The sequence below is a fragment of the Sciurus carolinensis genome, unplaced genomic scaffold, assembly GCF_902686445.1.
Source record: "Sciurus carolinensis unplaced genomic scaffold, mSciCar1.2, whole genome shotgun sequence".
Taxonomy (NCBI): domain Eukaryota; kingdom Metazoa; phylum Chordata; class Mammalia; order Rodentia; family Sciuridae; genus Sciurus; species Sciurus carolinensis.
Window position 1 is genome coordinate 448,199 of NW_025920186.1, and position 25,810 is coordinate 474,008.

The 25,810-nt window shown below is 37.3% G+C and overlaps 1 non-coding gene across 1 annotated transcript; it reads left to right on the forward strand.

The window, feature by feature from the left end:
- Nucleotides 1–16,479: 16,479 nt before the first annotated feature.
- On the forward strand, nucleotides 16,480–16,586 carry LOC124974860 (U6 spliceosomal RNA). The gene has a single exon (XR_007106823.1). It is a non-coding gene; the product is annotated as a U6 spliceosomal RNA (small nuclear RNA).
- Nucleotides 16,587–25,810: the final 9,224 nt, after the last annotated feature.

Genomic DNA, 25,810 nt, shown 5'->3' on the forward strand with positions numbered 1-25,810 from the left:
TTTTCCCAGCATCATTTGTTGAAGAGGCTATCTTATCTCCATTGCATGTTTTTGGCACCATTGTCTAGTATGAGAAAAATGTATTTATTTGGGTTGTGACTGTAGTTTCTATTCTGTACCATTGATCTACCTGTCTATATTGGTGCTAATACCATGCCTTTTTTTGTTACTATTGCTTCGTGGTATAGTTGAAGTTCTGGTATTGGGATACCCTGCTTCACTCTTCCTGCTAAGGATTGCTTTAGCTATTCTGGGTTTCTTATTCTTCCAGATGAATTTCATGATTATTTGCTCTATTTCTGTGAGGTAAGTCATTGGGATTTTAATTGGAATTGCATTGAATCTATATACCACTTTTGTTAGTATGACCATTTTGACAATATTATTTCTGCCTATCCCTGAACATGGGAGATCTTTCTATCTTCTAAGGTTTTCTTTAATGTCTTTTTTAGTGTTCTGTAGTTTTCATTGTAGAGGTCTTTCACCTCTTTTGTTAGATTGATTCCCAAGTATTTTATTTTATTCAAGGCTATTGTGAATGGGATAGTTTTCCTAACTTCTTTTTCTTATGATTCATCACTTATGTATAAAAATGCATTAGATTTGAGCATTGATCTTATATCGTGCTACTTTACTGAATTCACTAATGAGTTCTACAAGTTTTCTGGTGGAATTTCCTGGTTCCTCTAAATATATAATCATGTCATCAGCACACAGGGATAGTTCGAGTTCTTTTACTATTCATATCCTTTTAATTTCTTTAGTTTGTCTAATTACTCTGGCTAGAGTTTCAAGGACAATGTTGAATAGAAGTCATGAAAGAGGGCATCCCTGCTTTGTTCCAGTTTTTAGGGGGAATGCTTTCAGTTTTTCACAATTTAGAATGATATTGGCCATGGGCTTATCATAGATAGCCTTTACAATGTTAAGGAATGCTCCCAATAACCCTTTTTCTTCTAGTGTTTTGAGTATGAAGGGATGCTGTATTTCATCAAATGCTTTCTCTGCATCTATTGAAATAATCATGTGATTTTTGACTTTAAGTCTGTTGATATGGTGAATTACATTTATTGATTTCTGGATGTTGAACCAACCTTGCAAGTGGGATAAAATCCACTTGATCATGGTGCACTACCTTTTAATATATTTTTGTACATGATTTGCTAAAATTTTGTTGAGAATTTTTGCATCAATGTTCATTAAAGATATTGGTCTGAAATTTTCTTTCCTCGATGTGTCTCTGTCTGGTTTAGATATCAGGGTGATATTGGCTTCATAGAACGAGTTTGGGAGGGTTCCCTCCTCTTCTATTTCATGAAATACTTTGAGGAGTATTGGAATGAGTTCTTCTTTAAAGGTTTTGTAGAACTCGGCTGAGAACCCATCTGTTCCCAGACTTTTCTTTGTTGGTAGCATTTTGATGACTTCTTCTCTTTCATTACTTGAAATTGATCTATTTAAATTGTGTATGTCCTCCTGGTCAGTTTAGGCAATTCATATGTCTCTGGAAAACTGTTGATGTTCTCAAGGTTTTCTGTTTTGTTGGAGTATAGATTTTCAAAATAGCTTCTAATTATGTTTTGTATTTCACTCGTGTCTGTCGTGATATTTCCTTATTCATTCTGAATTTTAGTAATTTGGGTTTTCTCTCGTCTTCTCTTTGTTAGTGTGGCTAAAGGTTTATCAATTTTGTTTATTTTTTCGAAGAACCAACTATTTATTTTGTCAATTTTTTGTATTGTTTCTTTTGTTTCAATTTCATTGATTTCAGCTCTGATTTTAACTATTTCCTGTCTTCTACTACTTTTGGTGTTGTTCTGTTCTTCTTTTTCTAGGGCTTTGAGCTGTAGTGTTAAGTTGTCTATTTGTTGATTTTTTTCTTCTTTTATTGAATGTGCTCCATGAAATAAATCTTCCTCTAAGTACTGCTTTCATAGTGTCCCAGAGATTTTGATATGATGTAACTTTGTTCTCATTTACCTCTAAGAATTTTTTTATTTCCCTCCTGATGTCTTCTGTTATCCATTCATCATATAATAGCATATTAGTTAATCTCTGGGTATTGGAGAAGTTTCTGTTTTTTATTCTGTCATTTAATTCTAATTTCAATCCATTATGATCTGATAGAATACAAGGTAGTATCTCTATCTTCTTGTATTTGCTAACATTAGCTTTGTGGCATAATATATGGTCTATTTTAGAGAAGGATCCATGTGCTGCTGAGAAGAAAGTGTATTCGCTCTTGGTTGGATGGTATATTCTATAAATATCTGTTAAGTCTAAATTATTGATTGTGTTATTGAGATCTATGGTTTCTTTGTTCAATTTTTGTTTGGAAGATCTGTCCAGTGGTGAAAGAGGTGTGTTAAAATCACCTAGTATTATTGTGTTGTGGCCTATTTGATTCCTGGTATTGAGAAGGATTTGTTTAACATACATGGATGAGCCACTGTTTGGGGCATAGATATTTCTGATTCTTATGTCCTGCTGATTTATGCTTCCCTTAAGCAGTATGAAATGTCCTTCTTTATCCCTTCTGACTAACTTTGGCTTGAAGTCCACATTATCTGATATGAGAATGGATACTCCAGCTTTTTTGCTGAGTCCATGTGCATGGTATGTTTTTCCCCATCCTTTCTCCTTTAGTCTGTGTGTATCTTTCTCTGAGAAGAGTCTCTTGCAGGCAGCATATTGTTGGGTCTTTCTTTTTAATTCAATCTGCCAGTCTGTGTCTTTTGATTGATGAGTTCAGGCCATTAACATTCAGGGTTATTATTGAGATGTGATTTGTATTCCCACTCATTTGGCTCATTTTTGTTTTTTGACACAACTTGGTTTCTCCTTTATTTGTCCATTCCTTTAGGGTAGTTCCTCCCTTTGTTGATTTATGTTGTTTTTCATCTCTTCCTCATGGTATATTTTTCTGAGAATGTTCTGTAGTGCCGGCTTTCTTTTTGTAAATTCTTTTAGCTATTTTTTATCATGAAAGAATTTTATTTCGTCGTCAAATCTGAAGGTAAGTTTTGCTGGGTATAAGATTCTTGGTTGGCATCCATTTCTTTCAGAGCTTAAAAAAAATGTTGTTCCAGGCCTTTCTAACTTTTAGGGTATGGGTTAAAAAATCTGCTGATATCCATAGTGGTTTCCCCCTGATCGTAATTTGATTCTTTTCTCTCGCAGCCTTTAAAATTTTGTCTTTATTTTGTATGTTAGGTATTTTCATTATAATGTGCCTTGGTGTGGGTCTGTTGTAATTTCTTGAATTTGGAGTCCTATAAGCCTCTTGTACATGATTTTCCATTTCATTCTTCAGATGTGGGAAATTTTATGATATTATTTCATTGAATAGATTGTTCGTTCCTTTGGTTTGTTTCTCTGTGCCTTCCTCGATCCCAATAATTCTTAAATTTGGCCTTTTCATGATATCCCATAATTCTTGTAGATTCTGTTCATGATTTCTTACCATCTTCTCTGTTTGGTCAACTTTGTTTTCAAGATAAATATTTTGTTCTCAATGTCTGAGGTTCTGTCTTCCAGGTGTTCTATCCTATTGTGTATGCTTTCTATGGAGTTTTTAATTTGGTTTATTGTTTCCTTCATTTCAAGGATTTCTGTTTGTTTGTTTTTTTCAGTATCTCTAACTCTTTATTGAAATGATCTTTTGCTTCCTGCATTTGCTCTTTTAACTGTTGAGTGGTGCGATCATTCAAAGACTGCATTTGTTGTTTTATCTCATCGTTTGCTTCTCTGATCATTTTAATTATGTACATTCTGAACTCCCTGACATTTCTGCTTCCATGCTGTCATTGGATTTTATTGATGTAGCATCTAGGTTTGTTTGGGACATTTTCTTCCCTTGTTTTCTCTTATTGCTCAGGTATCTACCCCCCTATTAGTGAAACTCTATTGATTTATAGTGTCCCTGTAGATTTCCAATACCTCACCTCCTAGCCTTCAGTAGCCTGAAGTCTTGGAGGAACTTGATAATGCAGTGATGTTCAAGGAAGCTGCCCCTCTAGGGGTGGTGACCTTCAGGTGGGGTATATTTCCTGCTGGCAGGCAGAGGCGCCTCCACTTGTTGACTGATAGTCAGCTAAATGGGGAGTAGACTGGGGCTGGGGCATGGGTGACTTGGGCCTGTGTCTCTGGTTCTACCACCCTGGTGGGATTGCCTCACCCAGCAGGGAAGACTTACCCAATCGGGACGTCTCACTGGGCAGCTCTCCTCCAAGAAGTTCCCTTCGGTTCACAACTACCACCTGGGCTGGGCAGCCCTCCTCTGCGATGTTCTCAGGGGTCTGGACCTACCTCTTGGGCCAGGGAACCTCGCCCTGCGAGTGAGTATCTCGCTGGGTGGCCCTCCTCCGAGAAGCTGCCTGCGGTCCAGTCCTGCCGGGGCCTGGGAGCCAAATCTGCGCCAAAATCACTTGCTGGGCATCCCTCCTCTGAGAAGCTGCCCACTGTCTGGTCCAGTCCTGTCGCCCGGGTCTGGGAGCCTCACTGGGCAACTCCACCCCACAACATTCCCTGCGTTCTGGGACCACTGCCCCGGCCAGTGAACTTTGCCCAGTGCTAATAACATTTATTTCTTGATTGTCTTGACACTAGGTCTTCTTGAAGGTGTTTCAGAATAAAACTACTGCAGAGGTTAACTTATAGAATTTCCTTATATATAGAAACTCTTTTTTCCAGTGTAGTTATGTAAACTCCTTCCCATCAGTTTTCAATAATATCAGTAATTTATTTTAATATGTCTAAGGCTTATTTAGAATAGATGCTATTATGATCATGATCATGAAATAGTCTCCTGAAATGAGGATGGTTTCATTCTGTCTAAAAACTACACCTGGCATTGGTTCAGCTATCTTAAAATTACATATCTTTTGATCATAAAAAAATGGATAGAACTGTTTCAATGACCCAAATCACCTTTGCTGGTCTGGAGAAATGCTCTTCAATCCAGTATCAGTTATAAAAGAAAAGATTGGGAACAAATTAAAAAGTGAGATAATGGAAAAACAGTGGAATAAATCTGATGTAACTTTCCCATGTGCATATATGAATATAATACAGTGCATTTTACCATTATGTAACTCCAAATACACTAATTAAAAACAAACCAAAAAAATAAATTTAAGTAAATAACAGAAATATCAGTAGAGGAATGGGAATGGGGGAGGGGGAATGGAGGAGGAAGATAAGGGTAAGTACTGGGGACTGAATTGAGCAAATTATATTCTATGCATTTATAATTATGTCAGAATGAAACCGAACATTATGTATAACTAATATGATCCAATAAAATGAATAAAAATAGTGGTCCAGTCACACATAAGGTGATCATTTTATGTCAGCAGTAAAAATAGTAAATAAATAAATAATAGTAAAAACAATAATAATTATTTTGGTACTGGGGATTGAACCCAGTGGCATTCAACCACTAAGCCACATCCCCAACTCTTTTTTGTATTTTTTTTCATTCCATTATTTTTTCCTCCCCCCACACCCCTCACACCCCTCTTTTCCCTCTACACAGTTCCTCTTTCCTCCATTCTTACCTCCTTCCCACCCCCCACTGTGTGTCATCATCCACTGATCAGAGAGATCATTCGTCCTTTGGATTTTTGAGATTGGCTTATCTCACTGTATTTTTAATTTAGAGACACCTTCTTGCTGGGGTCTTGCTAAGTTGCTGAGGCTGGCTTTGAATTTACAATCCTACAATCTCAGCCTCCCAAGCCACTGGGATCACAGGCTTGTGCCACTGTGCTCAGCTGAAAAGAAAGCAATAATTAAAAGCACATACTTAACACAGGAAAAGACTTATTATATCATACAATTTAAAAGCCACAACTGATTACAACTATTTTTAAAATATATATTCAGAGAAAACCTGAAAGGGCATCTACAAATATAAGAACAAAAGTTACAGTGCTGGGAGAATTATGGATGATTGTTCTCTATATTCTATGATTTTTAAAATACCATTACTTTGTATAAAAGTAAGCAATGGTGTGCCAAAGCAATGGGGCTTCAGGGACAATATCTTTATATATAAAAGACAGTATTTTACTACTGCCAAGGGAAGAAATGCTGTCATTCTACTACTTTCTAAACTTTGTTTTAATTAAAAAGGAAGAGTAATCCTACAACAGTCTAAGACCAAGTAAGTGTCAGTTTAGCATTTGTGGAAAATGCTCAGACTAGAGGCTAATGATGAATTAGCCTAATTCAGAGACTATAATATTGCCAAGTGAACTGTCATCTTGGTTCCCACATGCAATATGTCTCAGAGGAGCAAATGTAGATAGGTGCAGTGAAGGATTTCTACTTCTATTACCAAAATGGCAGAAGTGTTGGTGATGGCTTATAATCAGAGACCTAGATTTTATTAGTTTTAGCTATCAAGAGTATCGAGGGAATACTAAAATCTCACTGGTAGGAATCCCTTCAAAATGATGGATGCAATATTGACAACACTAAGAATAACTCTAGATTCTTATAGGAAGACAAAAACAATGAAAAAATAGCACAAATTATAATTTTCATAGGCAACTTATACTATACACAATAAAATGCACATATCTCAGCATATGGTAAATCAATAGAACTGTGTCACTTTTCACATTTAATATTTAACTTTGGAAGATTATTTGAAAGTCTATTACTAGTGCCTACAAAACTTACATTTCAAAATAATTCTATTAAATTCTATGGGACATTTCATAATGTTTGAAACATCTTTATCTTATCCCACATGACTGTTACATGAACTATTTGAGGGAATAAGGCAAGCATTAATAGTCACATTTTATGCAAGAGAAAAAGGATTTAACTGACTGCCACTCAGAAAGTGTGATAGAGTCCAAAAGTAAATTCAAGCAATTGGATTCCAAATCACCTGTAGGTCTTGACTGCCTCCAATAAACAATGTTAAAACCATTCAAGAAGAATTCATATTTAAGGCACAGCTTGGACACTCAACTCACTTCCTACCCAAAGATCCTATGCTCTCAGTGTGATTTCCCTCTCTGAAAGAAGAAAATTCTGTCATATTAATGGATTAGATAGGTACTAACTATACTTCAAAGTTTGATTTTGCATTAGAAATGCTAGGAAGACCAGTAGGGTAGGGGAAGAAAGGGTTAAGGAGTAGGGGAAGAAAAGTGAATGTACTGGGGACTGAACTGGAGCAAATTATATTCCATGCATATATTATTATGTCCAAATGAATACCAATATTATGTATAATGATAATACATTAATAAAAACATTTTTAAATGCTAGGAAAGAGCATTCTTTAAAAAATGAAAGTAATTACTGGTACAATTTCTAGAATAGCTAAAAACAGAGGGGGAATATACTTGGGAAATTTCAAAATATACCATTACAGGAGCATTTATTCTATCTACTCATGAAACTGATCATGTACAACATTTTCACCAATTTGGAAGGCCAACTGTAGTAAAATGCAAACAGAAAAAAATTTTCTACCACATATAAGCTGTGTGACCTATAATAAATGAGATCAAATGACTCAATCTCCATTTCTTCATCTGAAGAATGGAAATCTTTATAAGTGAGAGAGAAGATAAAATGAGTTAAAATTTCATTTCAGGAAAGGGGTGATCATTACTCTTAATATTTTCAGCTGACATTTTAAAGGGTTTTATCTTTCAAAAATCAAGTTATTTCCTCTACCAATATTGTTATTCTAGAAGCAATCTCATAAATTTTACAATTTACTCTTAGTATTACAAAGATTAAGTAACTATCTAACAGAATGAATGTGTTATGAAATCCATGTTTATCACTTTGATAATTATCTAGAAGCTTAGGAATTAGCATGACTTCAAAATATTCCAAACATGGGTGATTTTTTGGCATTTCCTAATCTCAAAGAAGGCACTTAACACCTTTAGAATAACATATACTGCTATTTAGATAGATCCATACAGATGTTATATATGTATATCTCACAAACATCCAACTTCTAAAGCACAAATCAATCAAGTTTATTAACTTCATCTCATTTCCCCCAGTAATTATTATTTCAATAATCCTTGGGGCAAAATCTGGCAATCTGTCTTACAATGTTAATGTTCTACAATTCTGATGATATACAATCATCTGCCTGTGTGGTATAGATTTGAGAGCCTCAGGTTGTCCAACCTATCATAATTCTTCCTTCACATGGCCAGCCAAAGTCTTATACCTTGAAGTAAAATTAGGTTTCTATCACCTATATAAAAATATAAATATTCCTTAAGAATATTACCATCTTTTAAAATACCTTGTCCTTAAACCACATGAATTTCTCAGCTTTTAATTAAAGTATTATGAAGACAGGTATGTTGGAAATTTGAATAATTAGTGAGTCAGATCTAGAATGTAGAACACTCATAAGAGTGGGTGAATATGGGTGTTGAAATGACAGGACAGGAAAAGAGAGATCAGTAAATCTTATAAAATTTAGTGGTTCTTCCCTACTCAACATTCCTATTCTACCTCCCAAACAAAACCCTAACTTGGATACCTCCACCCATACAGGCTGGGTGCCTCAGGGGAAGCTGATTCATCCCCTACTAAATTGTGAGATAGGCCTGACTAGACTAAGGGTAATCCTGTCTTCCTCCTTGCAAGTGATTGGTTCGGAAATAGGCACAAATTCACCAAGAGCCAGTAAGACTTCTGATGAGAGGTTTTTGAGTGGGAGGAAGTCCCAGGATAATCATTCTTTATTTTTCTAGGACATTTTTCAAAGGAACTCTTCCTTCTCTTCCTTTTGGAGGCTGTCATGCATGAATGTGAGATTCAACCAAAGGAGGAAGTCAATACCCAAAAGGAAGTAAAGCAATGAGAATCACAGGGAAATGAAGCTTAAAATCACTGAATGACGTATCCCTGAAGCCCACTTCACTGGTGCATGTCTCCATGTGTGCACCAATATATTTCTTCACTGCATAGGTCATGTGGAATCATATTTTCTGTGCCTTGCTGCCCATTCAGCCAGAATGATATGAAGACAAAGACAAATGCTGTGTTGTGTGGGTCCCACAACCACTATTCCCTAAGAAGATATTTTTTTAAATCACAGACATCTACACCATCTGTCACTTTATATAAGTAAAAGCTAGACAGAGAAAAGATATGTGACTATCCAAAGTATTGCTGTGCACCTAACAAAATCTAGATTGAAATATTCCTGTCTCTCTTAAGTTTCCTTCCCCTGGATTGCATTTTTTCAACATTAGGATCATTTATAAACTAGAAAAAATGTTCTATAAAAATGTCACCTTCATTCTGTAATAATTTGAATACATAATTATTCATCCAAGAAAAATAATCCATTTTAGAAAATTAATTATTGAGTATATAAAGTGCTTTCATTCTTAGAATCCATAATGTGAATTGGCTGGATCATAATTAATACGTTCTAATGTGATTCTTATAAAGGTGTCTCTCCAATCAAGTCTGACAGCCTACTTGCCCAACTTTCCTCTTATTCTTTCAAGATCTTAATAAAACAGAAGTGAACTTTAAAGTTCTTCCAAATGGAAATGTAAAATTGCATACACTATTCTGATCTAATACTTTTGTATTTATCTAATATTGTTAATGCCATAACCAAAGAAAATAATCATTTTAAAGTTGTCTTTGCCCACAAAGCTATCTATTTAATCCTTTCATAAGGAATAGTTAATGGGTGCAACTTTATTTTTTTTTATTGTAAACAAATGGGATACATGTTGTTTCTCTGTTTGTACATGGAGTAAAGGTATACCATTTGTGTAACCATAAATTTACATACGGTAATGTTGTTTGATTCATTCTGTTATTTTTCCCTTCACCCCCACCCCTCCCACCCGGCTTTTCCCTTTATACAGTCCTTCCTTCCTCCATTCTTGCCACCCTCCCTAACCCTAACTCTAACCCTAACACTAACCCCTCCCACTCCCCATTATGTGTCATCATCCACTTATTAGCAATATCATTCGTCCTTCGGTTTTTTAAGATTGACTTATCTCACTTAGCATGATATTCTCCAATTTCATCCATTTGCCTGCAAATGCCATAATTTTATCATTCTTTATGGCTGAGTAATATTCCATTGTATATATATATAACACAGTTTCTTTAACCATTCATCAATTGAAGGGCATCTAGGTTGGTTCCACGATCTGACTATTGTGAATCGAGCAGCTATGAACATTGATGTGGCTGTATCTCTGTAGTATGCTGATTTTAAGTCCTTCGGGTATAGGCCGAGGAGTGGGATAGCTGGGTCAAATGGTGTTTCCATTCCAAGCTTTCTGAGGAATCTCCATACTGCTTTCCAGAGTGGCTGCACTAATTTGCAACCCCACCAGCAATGTATGAGTGTACCTTTCTCCCCACATCCTCGCCAACACCTGTTGTTGCTTGTATTCTTGATAATCACCATTCTAATTGGGGTGAGATGAAATCTTAGGGTGGTTTTGATTTGCATTTCTCTTATTACTAGAGATGTTGAACATTTTTCCATATGTTTGTTGATTGCTTGTAGATCTTCTTCTGTGAAGTGTCTATTCATTTCCTTAGCCCATTTGTCGATTGGATTATTTGCATTCTTGGTGTAGAGTTTTTTGAGTTCTTTATAGATTCTGGAGATTAGTGCTCTATCTGAAGTATGATTGGCAAAGATTTTCTCCCACTCTGTAGGCTCTTTCTTCGCATTGCTGATAGTTTCCTTTGCTGAGAGAAAGTTTTTTAGTTTGAATCTATCCAAGTTATTGATTCTTGCTTTTATTTCTTATGCTATGGGAGTCCTGTTCAGGAACTCTGGTCCTAAGCCGACACGTTGAAGATCTGGACCTACTTTTTCTTTTATAATCTGCAGGGTCCCTGGTCTGATTGCAAGGTCCTTAATCCATTTTAAGTTTAGTTTCATGCATGGTGAGAGATAGGGGTTTAGTTTCATTCTGTTGCATATGAATTTCCAATTCTCCCAGCACCATTTGTTGAAGAGGCTATCTTTTCTCCATTGCATGTTTTTGGCCCCTTTGTCTAGTATGAGAAAATTGTATTTATTTGGGTTTGTGTCCGTGTCCTCTATTCTGTACCATTGATCCACCTTTCTATTTTGGTACCAATACCATGCCGTTTTTGTTACTATTGCTTTGTAGTAGAGTTGAAGATTGGGTATTGCGATAACCCCTGCTTTGCTCTTTCTGCTAAGGATTGCTTTAGCTATTCTGGGTTTTTTATTCTTCCAGATGAATTTCATAATTGCTTGCTCTATTTCTGTAAGGTACATCATTGGGATTTTAATTGGAATTGCATTGAATCTGTATAGCACTTTTGGTAGTATGGCCATTTTGACAATATTAATTCTGCCTATCCAAGAACATGGGAGATCTTTCCATCTTCTAAGGTTTTCTTTAATTTCTTTCTTTGGTGTTCTGTAGTTCTCATTGTAGAGGTCTTTCACCTCTTTTGTGAGATTGATTCCCAAGTATTTTATTTTTTTTGATGCTATTGTGAATGGGATAGTTTTCCTAATTTCACTTTCTGAAGATTCATCACTTATGTATAAAAATGCATTAGATTTATGAGCATTGTTCTTATATCCTGCTACTTTACTGAATTCACTTATGAGATCTGATTCCCAGCGACCCGCCGCACACCTCTTCCTCCAGGCAGCCGCCTGGTGTTCCGGTGCAGTCACTAGGAGTCCAAGCAACTCACTGAGCGCCTCCCCCTCCCACCAACTGCCCGTAGCACTGGGCAGTCACTCTGAGTCTAGGTGACCCGCCCCGTTCCTCCTCCTCCTCCAGCAGTCCCCCGGGTGTTCAGGAGTGGTTGCTCTGACTCCAAGCAACCTGCCACACGCCTCCTTTGGGCAGCCACCCAGAGCTCTGGTGCAGCTGCTCCAAGACCAAGTGACCCACCGCGCTCCTCCTCCAGGCAGCCCCCCGGTATTCAGGAGGACTTGCTTTAAGTCCAAACAACTCACCACTCACCTCCTCCTCTGAGCAGCTGCCCGGAGCTCTGATGCAGTCACTCTGAGTCCAAGTGACCCACCGAGCTCCTCCTCCTCCTCCGGGCAGGCCCCCGGTGTTCAGACATGGTTGCTCTGAGTCCAAACAGCTCACTGCACAGTTCCTCCTCTGGCCACTCGCCTCCTCCTCTGGCAACTGCCTGTAGCTCTGGTGCAGTCACTCCAAGACCAAGCAACCCACCGCGCTCCTCCTCCTCCGGGCAGCCCCCCGGTGTTCAGACATGGTTGCTCTGAGTCCAAACAGCTCGCCACGCACCTCCTCCTCTGGGCAGCCACCCGGAGCCCCAGTGGTTGCTCCGAGTCCAAGCGCTGTGCTGAGCCGCCTCCTCTACGATGCTCCCAGTTGTCCGAGTTCACTGCTCCAGTGGGGGAGGGGTGTCTCGTTGGGCAACTCTACTTCAAAAAGCTCCCTTCGTTCTGGGACTACTGCCCCATCCGGGATGCCTCCCCAACGGGAGAGACTCATCCAGCAGCTTTGAGTTGGTCCCAAATCTCTCACTATCTCCTCTTTTGAATCCTGAGTCCTGGAGCAACATGAAATGCAGCTGCCCTCTAGTCCACCGTCTTGAAACCCCCCTGGGTGCAACTTTAATACAACCACATTTCACTATTCCTACCCTTTTTGCTCTAAAATGTGTGCATCTTTATTTTTATAGTAAGAAAAAATATTATAAAGATTGAATAATATTTTGAAATCAAATCATACAGTACAAGTTACTTTTAGTATAATAAACATGCAGGACTCAATCCACACCAACTCACACCCACACCAACTGTTTATAAGACAGTGTTACTGACTAAATGGCACTCTCCAGTCACTATGAATTATTTGGGAATATAAATGCTTGCTATTAAAACATCGCAAAGTCCCAAAACCTCTAAATAGGATAATACTTATACTTAGAGCCTTCTAAATTGGTTTCTTTAGTTTGTTTGGAATTTCCACAATCTAACAGTGCTGGGGACTCAAACCCGGGTCTCAAGCTTGCAAGGCAGGCACTCTACGTGATGGGCTATGTCGCCAGCTAGAGCCTTCTAAAGGAAATACTTTCTGGTAACATAGTTTCTGCCCCAGCAGTAAACTATTTGACTAACATTTCTTTTGTGAGTTCATGTGAACGTTCTGTTGACACAACTTTCCAGCCAATTCAGTAAGTATTTCTTGCAATCTGTTGCTACCCATTGTATTTGTCTGGTTGCCTTCTACAGATAGGGATATTATGCTCCCTCATCTTCAAAGACAGATATTGATGTATTGATGTTCTTAAAGTTTAACAGAACAGTGTACTCACAAGGACATTCACAAATAGGTCCTCTATATCCTTAAAATGAAGTGACTCAGCAACACATAGGATATGTGTATATGTGAGATTATCAATGCCACCCATAGGTCAATAACAAGACCATACTGGTCTGAAGCAATGCTTCACAGTAAAAGGAACAGAGAATGAGCAACCCTTTGATTATAAAGATTTCCTCAGGTTTGCTTTCAGCCCTTATACACTGTTTCAATACTCTTCAGGCACGCTAAAATGGACACACTGACTCAACCACAGAAGCAATTTCTATAGTGGATGAGGATGACTGATAAATTTGTAAGAGAAAACTTAGGGTTTCCATAGAAAAAGCAAATGCATTAAATTCCAAGTAAGTATCCCCAAAGCTTCCACTCCTCATGATTTCAGTGTAAGCAAAATATTCAAGGAAGAAAATAACACAGTTCTTTAAAATTTACCATTTTAGCATATAAAGATTTACTCCCAGAGAAACACAACATTAATTGCTATAGTACAGGTGGATCCTCTGTCCCCTACCAACATCAAAATGGCTTTGATGAAAATATCAGCACAAAGGAATCAAATTAATTTTTTAAAAGAAGGTTTGGGAGCTGAATATAAAAGAAGATGTGCTGACTTAGTTGAATTTTAAAAGCTAAGAGTATTTCAAAGGAATAACTTTAAAGATAAAATTACAAAATTACCCATCCTTTAAGATCTGAGTCAATTACTACTTTAAGGAACAGTAAATAGGGGCTGGGCTATACAGCCCAGTGACAGAGTGCTTGCCTAGCATGTGTGAGGCACTGAGTTCAATCCTTAGCACCACATAAAAATAAACAAATAAAATAAAGACATGCTGTCCATCTACATCTACAAAATTTTAAAAAAGGAACAATAATTAAATAGGATTCAAGAAGGATCTTGAGACACTACTGACCAAAAACAAACAACTTTAGTAAGAGAATGATATTTGGTATTAAGTAGAACATTATGAGCACATAAGATAAAATTATGGGAATTTAGAAAGAAAATGGCATCTGCTCTTTAAAAAGGAAGAAGGGTGGTCAAATATTTGGATAGTTTGCTGACCATCTATCATTTTAATTTACATCAAAAGATCTAGCTTTACACACACCATTAGAACTAATATAGATACTCAAAACTAAGCGTCTTCAGAGTCATGAGACAAATCAAATTATATTTTTTAGAAAAATAAGTTTTAGAAGAAAGTATCTTGTAACAGATGCTATGAACTGTAAAAAGAACCTTTATATATCCATTTAAAATACAACCACAAAACACATGCTTTAAAGAAAAATGTTGGACACCTGCCACCTCTATGATATAGATGAATTCCCAAATACCTAACTGTATAGGTGGTTTATTTTTAAAGCAATCCAGTGGCACTAATACCTGTTAAAACCTTGGAATCCTTACCATATGCCCATTCTCCTAAAACTAAAGTGAAAGTCCGTTCCACCTGCCTCAAGTCTAGCATGAAATTAGCCATTGGAAAAGAAGTAAGAGAGGAGTTATAAATCACTGCTCTGTCAAGTCAAAAAGCAAGCATGTAAATTGCTCTGAGACCAAAAAAGATTCTTCCCTAAGGCAAAAGTAAGAATGTTTGCTTACACCTTTATAAATAAAGTTCTGTCAAGCTGTGAGGGAAATATACTCATATCCATAAGGGTAGTCAGGGAGCCAGTCCTGTGAATCTCCAGTGTAATCTATTTCCTCACATAGGACATCCTCACCAGCTTCCTCCTGGGATAGTAAATAATCGCTAATCATCCCAGATGGTGTGAATCTAAACTTATCAGTGACAGATAATAAATCAGGGCATTGTGATGTGTGCCATGCTATTACAGTTCCAATGATTTCACACCAATGGGACGTTCAAACTGCTAAGTAGCATAATTAGTTACAGATAATTCCAAGACATTAATCATGCTTGGAATAAATCCTTGGAACAAATATTGAAAATATTCTTTATCATCTATATTACCAAATACCTAAAAGGGATAAATTTGATCCTGGGCTTGTAAGCATTCAGATATTTAAAGTACATAGCATGTTTTAATACATAGCATTGATATTACATCATATAATTTATAAAATGAAGCACTATCACTTTGCAATTTCTAAAGTTTTTTTCACACAAGACATTTCATTTTACAGTCAAGAGAATCAGAATCTGATTTTATTTCAACTATTTCTTGAAATAATGAAACTGTACTTTTGTCAAAGAATGCAATACCCACTCCAGAAATAACTATGGAGCAAGTGAATTTTGTTTGCGAATCTAGTGCTTATTTCAACATTTTAGCCACTTTCAAGGAACATATCTTGTGAAGTTCCTTAAGGTTCTTCAACCTAATGTCCCATTCAAATTGGCTTTTTCTGGGATGAAACTCTGATCATTTATTTTCTGAAGTCTCTCTTCAGAACTTACTCATTTTATGTCTCACTTTATTTTTCAAAAAAAAATTTCAGTTGTATATGGACACAATACCTTTTATTTAATTAATTTATGTGGCACTGAGAATCAAATCCAGTGCCCCAAGCATGCAAGGCAAACACTCTACCACTCAGCCACAATCTCATCCCTTATGTCTCACTTTATTAAAATCAAAATCTTCACTAGCTACTCTCAGTAATCAAGTCAAACTCAAATATTAACAACTGAAGACAACAAAATGAAAGTTTTCCTTCCCCAATTTTTGCAGGTGTATTTTAAACTGTTATAATTAAAAATGAGAAGGCAGTTGGGTATGTTATATTGGTCTTTGGGGGTCCCACAAAGTGACATATGAGCAAATAGGTTATGTCTAGAGTTGGTCATAATGTAACAGGCCAACCCAGGGTATGTGAGCTACCAACATGAGATGTTGCATGCATTCAAGAGCATTATATGTTAAGAATGCCATAGAGCACTTATGTATATTTCTGCTAGATGATCCATAAATTTCCTATCACACACAAAATGTTAAGTCAACTCCCAGATTATAAATCCCTTTATATAATTTATCATGGTTGTATAATTCAGAATATTTTAACTTACATGACATCAAATCAAGTTATCTACTAGTAGTTTAACTTTTTAAATTAGTATTAAATCTTCAATCTATCTGGAATTTATTGTTATAACGATATAACTTTGTGCTTGCTTCAGCAGCACATATACTAAAATTGGAATGATACAGAGAAAATTAGCATGGCCCCTGCACAAGCACAACACACAAATACATGAAGCATTCCATTAAAAAAATGATTTAACTTTATACTTTCCAAATTGGTAGATAATTGTCCTAACAACATTAATTTAAAATGTCAATGCTTTGATCTAAATTACTATTAACAGGATATAGATTAAATCAATTACTATCTACATGATAAAATACTTTGCAGCATTTTTGAGGAATGAAGTTGCTGTATGTATAAAAATGCCAACAATATATATAGATTGACCTGTTGGAGAAAAATATGTATGCTACAACCCTATTGAAACAAACCTTCCTTCTGTATATACAAATGTCTACATATTTGTTTAAATATTGAAAAATTCTCAAGGCATACTGTTATGGTTTAGACATAATGTGTCTCCCAAAAGATCATACGAGAGACAATGCAGGAAGGTTTAAAGGCTAAATGATTAGGAGGACCTTAATCCAATCAGTGAATTAATTCCCTGATAGGGATTAACTGAGGGGTAACTAAAGGCAACTAGGATGTGGCTGGAGGAGGTAGGTAACTGGGAGCATGCCTTTGGGATATAGATTCTTTCCATGGTGAATAGAGTTTCTCTCCCTGTTTCCTCATGTGATGTCCTGAGCTGCTTTCATTTGCCACAATTTTCTTCCATGATATCCTGCCTCACCTTGGGTCCCAAAGAATGGAATTGGCAGTCTATGGACTAAGACCTCTGAAACCATGAGTCTCAAAATAAGCTATTCCTCCTCTAAATGTTCTTATCAGGTCTTTTGGTCACAGCAGTGAAATAACTGACTAAAACACATACAAATCAAACTATTAATGGGTACACCTGAGGGTAGGGCTTGGGATGGAAAAGAATCTTCTTTTTCTTTTTCTTTTTTTTTTCAAACTTCATTTAATTTTTATTATTTTCTTACCAGTATTGAAAATATATTCTATTATTTTTATGCAGAGGGACCCTTTCCACTTAGGCTGTGTGTTAAATATGCATTTACAGATTGAATGAGGAACTTAACTGCTACTTGTAACATTAATTCCCTAAGAATCCATATAAGCTTCCAACAATCAACTTACAAATGAATTCTACAAAATATCACTTTTTTAAAAAAAGGAGGCTACATGTTTATTCATTAATTGGTTAGAGTTACAAGAAATAGACATTATTAACACCATTTTATGGATATGAAAACTCAGGCACAGAAAGATTTCCTTGATTCACATAATGAGATGAAATATGAACCTACAATGAAAGATTAAATCAGACTTTCATATTATGTTCAGTAACTGTACATCTTAGGCTAGGGATATAGCTCAGTGGTAGAGTGTGTGAGGCACTGGGTTGAGACCCCAATACTGAAAAACCAAAACAAAACCATAACCCACCACAAACTAAATCAAAACAAAAAAAGTACAACTCCACAACTGCAATGTAGTGCTACAAAAGAGTATTAAAATCTAGAGATAAAAAAGAATCTCAAGAGAACATCTTTCAGTCCATCTTTCCATTGAAGGCAGGTATTATCTACTCATCACACAGTGGAAAATTAGTTGATCATGGTAAAATCTAAAAATTTAGGAAAATACCAAATTCAAAGCCCCCAGAAATTCATCATACCACTATTACTTATTCTTCAAGGACACCTATGTGAACTGGAGTGGAGTTTTTGAATTTAGACTGTTCCACTTCCTAAGTCAGGAAGCCTAAAAACAAACTGTGAGCTCAGCAAAAGCAAGAATTTAGGACCAGGATATGCCTGTAACTAATGGTTTAGGGAACTAAATTTATATTCTGGAACCAGTAAATTTTTGCTCACTTTTTAAAGTAAATTCCAAATATATACATTATACCCTGAGGGCTATTAAGGTCACAGACCAGCTCTTAGGGATGCAGTTCCAAATGATGTTCCCTAGTTCTGATTGAGAACTAATGGTTCTAAATGATCACAAGATTTAAAGATAAACAAAAATTAGGGCCAGTGGAAAAAAATTTACTTGCCAATGAGTACTTGTTACATACATATCAGAGGTCTGTACAGAGTTCTGAGTTTCAAATATTTAACCTATAACCCACCTTATTTCACAAAGGACTTAAGGTGTCTTACTGCATGAGCAAATATGATGATACAGGATAAATATGCTGGGAAAAATACATTTAAAAAGGAACGCAGGAGCTGAGATGTAGCTCAATGGTAGAGTGTGTGCTTAGCATGTTTAAGGCTCTGGGTCCAATCATCAGTTTGTAAAAGAAAGGAAGAAAAAGCACATGCATTGGTTCTAAAGTATACAGAAATAGCCTTGGGCAACACAGAATCAACAAGAGGCAGCTATCACATTTCTCCTGTAATCTGCACTGAGAATAAAGCTGTATTGAGAATAATATCTAGAAAGGTACTTAGTTTGCATATATATCTTCATCCATTTTCAAAGATCTCTATCAAAATCTCTATTCTAGCCTGTTCTTACTATAATTCTTAGCACCTACACTCTAGGACTAATTCCTTTTATCTTATCAATGAGGATAATAAACCACTACTTTTTTTTTTCAAAAAGCATAAGATGTTTAATGATTTCCCCATGAGGAAATACGAGATGTTTGAGGAGATAGATATGTTTCACTTGATTTAAACATTACACAATGCATCTATATATCAAAACATCACATGATAACCAATTAATATGTATAATTTTGTGTATCAGTTTAACATTTTTTAAAAAAAACGACTTTACAACTCATATTTGTCTAACATTAGCGAATCTCTGTAGTCTCCCCTTCTTTATTTTTTATTGTAAACAAATGGGATACATGTTGTTTCTCTTTTTGTACATGGACTAAAGGCATACCATTTGAGCAATCATGAATTTACATAGGGTAATGTTTTTGATTCATTCTGTTATTTTTCCCCTTCCCCCCACCCCTCCCAACCCTCTTTTCCTCTATACAGTCCTTCCTTCCTCCATTCTTGCCACCCTCCTTAACCCTCACCCTAAACCTAACCTTAACCCTAATGCTAACCCCTCCCACTCCCCATTATGTGTCATCATCCGCTTATCAGCGAGATCATTCGTCCTTTGGTTTTTTGAGATTGACTTATCTCACGTAGCATGATATTCTCCAATTTCATCCATTTGCCAGCAAATGCCATAATTTTATCATTCTTTATGGTTGAATAATAATATTCCATTGTATACATATGCCACAGTTTTTTTATCCATTCATCAGCTGAAGGACATCTAGGTTGGTTCCACAACCTAGCTATTGTGAATTGAGCAGCTATGAACATTGATGTGGCTGTATCTCTGTAGTATGCTGATTTTAAGTCCTTTGGGTATAGGCCAAGGAGTGGGATAGCTGGGTCAAATGGTGGTTCTATTCCAAGCTTTCTGAGGAATCTCCATACTGCTTTCCAGAGTGGCTGCACTAATTTGCAACCCCACCAGCAATGTATGAGTGTACCATTTTCCCCACATCCTCTCCAACACCTATTGTTGCTTGTGTTCTTGATAATTGCCATTCTAATTGAGGTGAGATGGAATATTAGGGTAGTGTTGATTTGCATTTCTCTTATTACTAGAGATGTTGAACATTTTTTTCATATATCTGTTGATTACTTGGACATCAACTTCTGTGAAGTGTCTGTTCGTTTCCTTAGCCCATTTGTTGATTGGATTGTTTATATTCTTGGTGTAGAGTTTTTTGAGTTCTTAATATATTCTGGAAATTAGTGCTCTATCTGAAGTATGAGGGGCAAAGATTTTCTCCCACTCAGTAGGCTCTCTCTTCACATTACTGATAGTTTCCTTTGCTGAGAGAAAGCTTTTAAGTTTGAATCTATCCCAGTTGTTGATTCCTGCTTTTATTTCTTGTGCTATGGGTGTCCTGTTAAGGAAGTCTGATCATAAGCTGACATGTGGAAGATTTGGACCTACTTTTTCTTCTATAAGATGAAGGGTCTCTGGTCTGATTCTGAGGTCCTTGATCCATTTTGAGTTGAGTTTTGTGTAGAGTGAGAGATAGGGGGTTTAATTTCATTCCGTTGCATATGGATTTCCAGTTTTCCCAGCACCATTTGTTAAAGAGGCTATCTTTTCTCCATTGCATATTTTTGGCCCCTTTGTCTAATATGAGAAAATTGTACTTATTTGGGTTTGTGTCCATGTCCACTATTGTGTACCATTGATCTACCTGTCTATTTTGGTACCAATACCATGCCGTTTTTGTTACTATTGCTTTGTAATAGAGTTGAAGAACTGGTATTGCGATATCCCCTGCTTCGCTCTTCCTGCTAAGGATTGCTTTAGCTATTCTGGGTTTCTTATTCTTCCAGATGAATTTCATAATTCCTTGCTCTACTTCTGTGAGGTACGTCATTGGGATTTTAATGGGAAATGCATTGAATCTGTATAGCACTTTTGGTAGTATGGCCATTTTGACAATATTAATTCTTCCTATCCAAGAACATGGGAGATCTTTCCACCTTCTAAGGTTTTCTTTAATTTCTTTCTTTAGGGTTCTGTAGTTCTCATTGTAGAGGTCCATCACCTCTTTTGTGAGATTGATTCCCAAATATTTTATTTTTTTCGAGACTATTGTGAATGGGGTAGTTTTCCTAACTTCTCTTTCTGAGGATTCATCACTTATGTATAAAAATGCATGGGATTTATGAGAATTTATCTTGTAACCTGCTACTTTACTGAATTCACTAATGAGTTCTAGAAGTTTTCTGGTGGAATTTCCAGGTTCCTCTAAATATATAATCATGTCATCAGCAAATAGGGATAGTTTGAGTTCTTCTTTTCCAATTCCTATCCCTTTAATTTCTTTGGTTTGTCTAAATGCTCTGACTAGAGTTTCAAGGACGATGTTGAATAGAAGTGGTGAAAGAGGGCATCCCTGCCTTGTTCCAGTTTTTAGGGGGAATGCTTTCAGTTTTTCACAATTTAGAATGATATTGGCCATGGGCTTAGCATAGATGGCCTTTACAATGTTAAGGAATGTTCCCACTATTTCTGTTTTTTCTAGTGTTTTGGGCATGAAGGAATGCTGTATTTTATCAAATGCTTTTTCTGCATCTATCGAAATAATCATGTGATTCTTAACTTTAAGTCTGTTGATATGGTGAATGACGTTTATTGATTTCCTGATGTTGAACCAACCTTGCATCCCTGGGATAAAACCCACTTGATCGTGGTGCACTATCTTTTTAACATATTATTGGATGCGATTTGCTAAAATTTTGTTGAGAATTTTTGCATCGATATTCATTAAAGATATTGGTCTGAAATTTTCTTTCCTTGATGTGTTTCTGTGTGGTTTAGGTATCAGGGTGTTATTGGCTTCATAGAATGAGTTTGGGAGGGTTTCCTCCTCTTCTATTTCATGGAATACTTTGAGGAGTTTTGGAATGAGTTCTTCTTTAAAGGTTTTGTAGAACTAGGCTGAGAACCCATCTGTTCCCGGACTTTTCTTTGTTTGTAAGCTTTTGACGAGCTCTTCTATTTCATTGCTTGAAATTGATTTATTTAGGTTATGTATGTCCTCCTCGTTCAGTTTAGGTAATTCATATGTCTCTAGAAACTTGTTGTCTTTGAGGTTTTCTATTTTGTTGGAATATAGATTTTCAAAATAGCTTCTAATTATGTTTTGTATTTCACTCATGTCTGTTGTGATATTTCCTTGTTCATTCTGAATTTTACTAATTTGAGTTTTCTCCCCCTTTATCTTTGTTACTGTGGCTAAGGTTTTATCAATTTTATTTATTTTTTCAAAGAACCAGCTATTTATTGTGTTAATTTTTTCAATTATTTCTTTTGTTTCAATTTCATTGATTTGTTTTTTTCAGTATCTCTAACTCTTTATTCAAATGATCTTTTGCTTCCCATATTTGTTCTTTTAACTGGTGTGATCATTTAATGCCTGCATTTGCTCTTTCATCTCCTCCTTCAATGCCTGAATTTGCTCTTTCATCTCCTCATTTGCTTCCCTGATTGTTTTAATTATGTACATTCTGATCTCCCTTTCTGACATTTCTTCTGCTGTTCTGTCATTGGGTTTTATTGATATAGTATCTAGGTTTGTTTGGGACATTTTCTTCTCTTGTTTTCTCATATTGGTCAATATCAGTGCGAATCTGAAATATTACAGATTTCCTCTATTGGCTTATAGTGTCCCTGTAGATTTCCAGTGTATCACCTCCCAGCCTTCAGTAGCCTGAAGTCTTGGAGGAACTTGATAATGCAGTGCTTCCGAAGAAAGCTGCCCCTAGCCCGCTACTGGGTCCATAACTGGTGGCTGGTTCTGTGTGGAAATCCTCTTGTTGTGCGGTCCTGCTCCTAGAAGCTGGCTATAGACAGAGCCTGCCCCCGCCTGAGGGAGCCAGGCTACTAGGGGAAAGCTTCTCCCTGTCCTGCCTTGTTCCCAGAAGCCGCCTACGGGCCGGGGCCCACCGCTGGGTTCAGGGCCTGGGGTTAGCTCCGTGCAGATAAGCTCTTACCATGCAGGCCTGCTCCAAGAAGCTGGCTATGGACCCCACCTGCTGCTGGAGGGAGAAGGGCTGCTTGGGCAAGTCTCTGGCTGCCCTGCCCTTGTTCCAGAAGCCACCTGGGGGCCGGAGCCTGCTGCTGGGTCCAGGGCTTGGGGTTGGTTCTGTGCAGAAAAGCTCTCACTGGGCAGGCCTCTTCCTAGTAGTTGGCTGTGGGTCGAGTCTGCCACCAGAGAAAGCAGGGCTACCTGGGGAAGACTTTAGCTGCCCTGCCCTGCTCTGAGAAGCCGCCCCTCTCCAGGCCTGCCGCCCAGGCTGAGCTTCACCTGGTGGGGGAGGCTCACCCAGTCCGAGTCTCTCAATACCTCCCCTTCTTGAATCCTGGGTTCTGGAGCGACGGGAGATGCAGTCACCCTCTAGTCCACCATCTTGGATCCCCCGAATCTTCCTTTTCAAATTAAATTTACTTAATGTTTAAAAATCTTATTTACAGTAAAAATACATGTATTTTGAATTAATGTAAATTTAGCAAACTAAAACAATCCCTTAATGCTAACCAACAGAATAACCAAAACATACCTTTCAAATCATTAAATGTATATTAAAAACGACTTGATAAAAATATCCTATCTCTTCCTTCCTTACTTTGTTGGACTGTGACATGAACAAGAAATGAACATTTATTGAGTTTAGCCTCAGAGATTTTGGAGTTGTTATACCAGTTAGCCTACAGTGAGTAAGACAAGCCTCCAGTCCCTTTTTAATGACCTTACATACTAATTAGGAAAATGAAATGTGCATATAAAATTTTGAGAGATCAAAGCAACATATGCATACAATGTTTCTGGTAGTAAGGACTATAAAAATGAAATTAAGAAGAAATCCCCAAGACAATTTCACAAAAAATAGGAGAGAGTTGGTCAAGATTTGATGACATGATGAGGGAGTGTATAAAATGAGTAAAGCATAGATTAAAAATAAACAGTAGGGGTTTTTCAAGATGGTGGACTAGAGGGTGACTGCATTTCATGTTGCTCTACAACTTAGGATTCAAGAAGAGAAGGTATTGAGAGACTCAGGCCCAATTCAGAGCCACCAGGTGAGTCTCTCCCACTGGGCAACCCTCCCCGGATGGGGTGGTAGTCCTGGAACACAGGGAACTTTCTGGAGTAGACTAGCCCACTGAGAATTCCCTGCTGGTGCGGTGAGCCCAGACAACTGGGAGCGTTGTAGAGGAGGGCTGCCTAGCAAGTGATTTTGGCGCAGAGTTGTCTCCAAGGCCCGGGCATGACCACACTGTAGGCAGCCTCTCAGAGGAGGGCCACCCAGTGAGAGACTCACTCACAGGGCGAGGCTCCCTGGACCAAGAGGTAGGTCCAGACCCCTGAGAACATCACAGAGGAGGGCTGCACAGCCCAGGTGGTCGTTGTGGACCGATGGGAACTTCTCGGAGGAGAGCTGCCCAGTGAGATGTCCCCACTGGGTGAGTCTTCCCTGCTGGGCAAGGCTTTCCGACCAGGGTGAAAGAACCAGAGACACAGGCCCAAACCAGCCATGCCCCAGCCCGCAGTCTAGTCCCCATTTGACTGACCATTGGTCAACAAGTGGAGGCGCCACTGCCTGCCAGCAGGAAATATACCCCACCTGAAGGTCACCACCCCTAGAGGGGCAGCTTCCTTGAACATCACTGCATTATCAAGTTCCTCCAAGACTTCAGGCTACTGAAGGCTAGGAGGTAAGGTATTGGAAATCTACAGGGACACTATAAATCAATAGAGTTTCACTAATAGGGGGGTAGATACCTGAGCAATAAGAGAAAACAAGGGAAGAAAATGTCCCAAACAAACCTAGATGCTACATCAATAAAATCCAATGATGGCACGGCAGAAGAAATGTCAGAAAGGGAGTTCAGAATGTACATAATTAAAATGATCAGAGAAGCAAACGATGAGATGAAAGAACAAAAGCAGGCTTTGAATGATCGCACCACTCAACAGTTAAAAGAGCAAATGCAGGAAGCAAAAGATCATTTCAATAAAGAGTTAGAGATACTGAAAAAACAAACAAACAGAAATCCTTGAAATGAAGGAAACAAAAAACCAAATTAAAAACTCCATAGAAAGCATAAGCAATAGGATAGAACACCTGGAAGACAGAACCTCAGTCATTGAAGAAAAAATATTTATCTTGAAAATAAAGTTGACCAAAAAGAGAAGATGGTAAGAAATCATGAACAGAATCTACAAGAATTATGGGATATCATGAAAAGGCCAAATTTAAGAATTATTGGGATTGAGGAAGGTTTAGAGAAACAAACCAAAGGAATCAACAATCTATTCAATGAAATAATATCAGAAAATTTCCCACATATGAAGAATGAAATGGAAAATCAAGTACAAGAGGCTTATAGGACTCCAAATACAAGAAATTACAACAGACCCACACCAAGACACATTATAATGAAAATACCTAACATACAAAATAAAGACAGAATTTTAAAGGCTGTGAGAGGAAAGAATCAAATTACAATCAGGGGGATACCAGTACGGATATCAGCAGATTTTTCAACCCAGACCCTGAAAGCTAGAAGGGCCTGGAACAACATTTTTTTTTCAAGCTCCAAAAGAAACGGATGCCAACCAAGAATCTTATACCCAGCAAAACTTACCTTCAGATTTGATGACGAAATAAAATTCTTTCATGATAAACAAAAGCTAAAAGAATTTACAAAAAGAAAGCCGGCACTACAGAACATATTCAGCAAAATATTCCTTGAGGAAGAGATGAAAAACAATGTT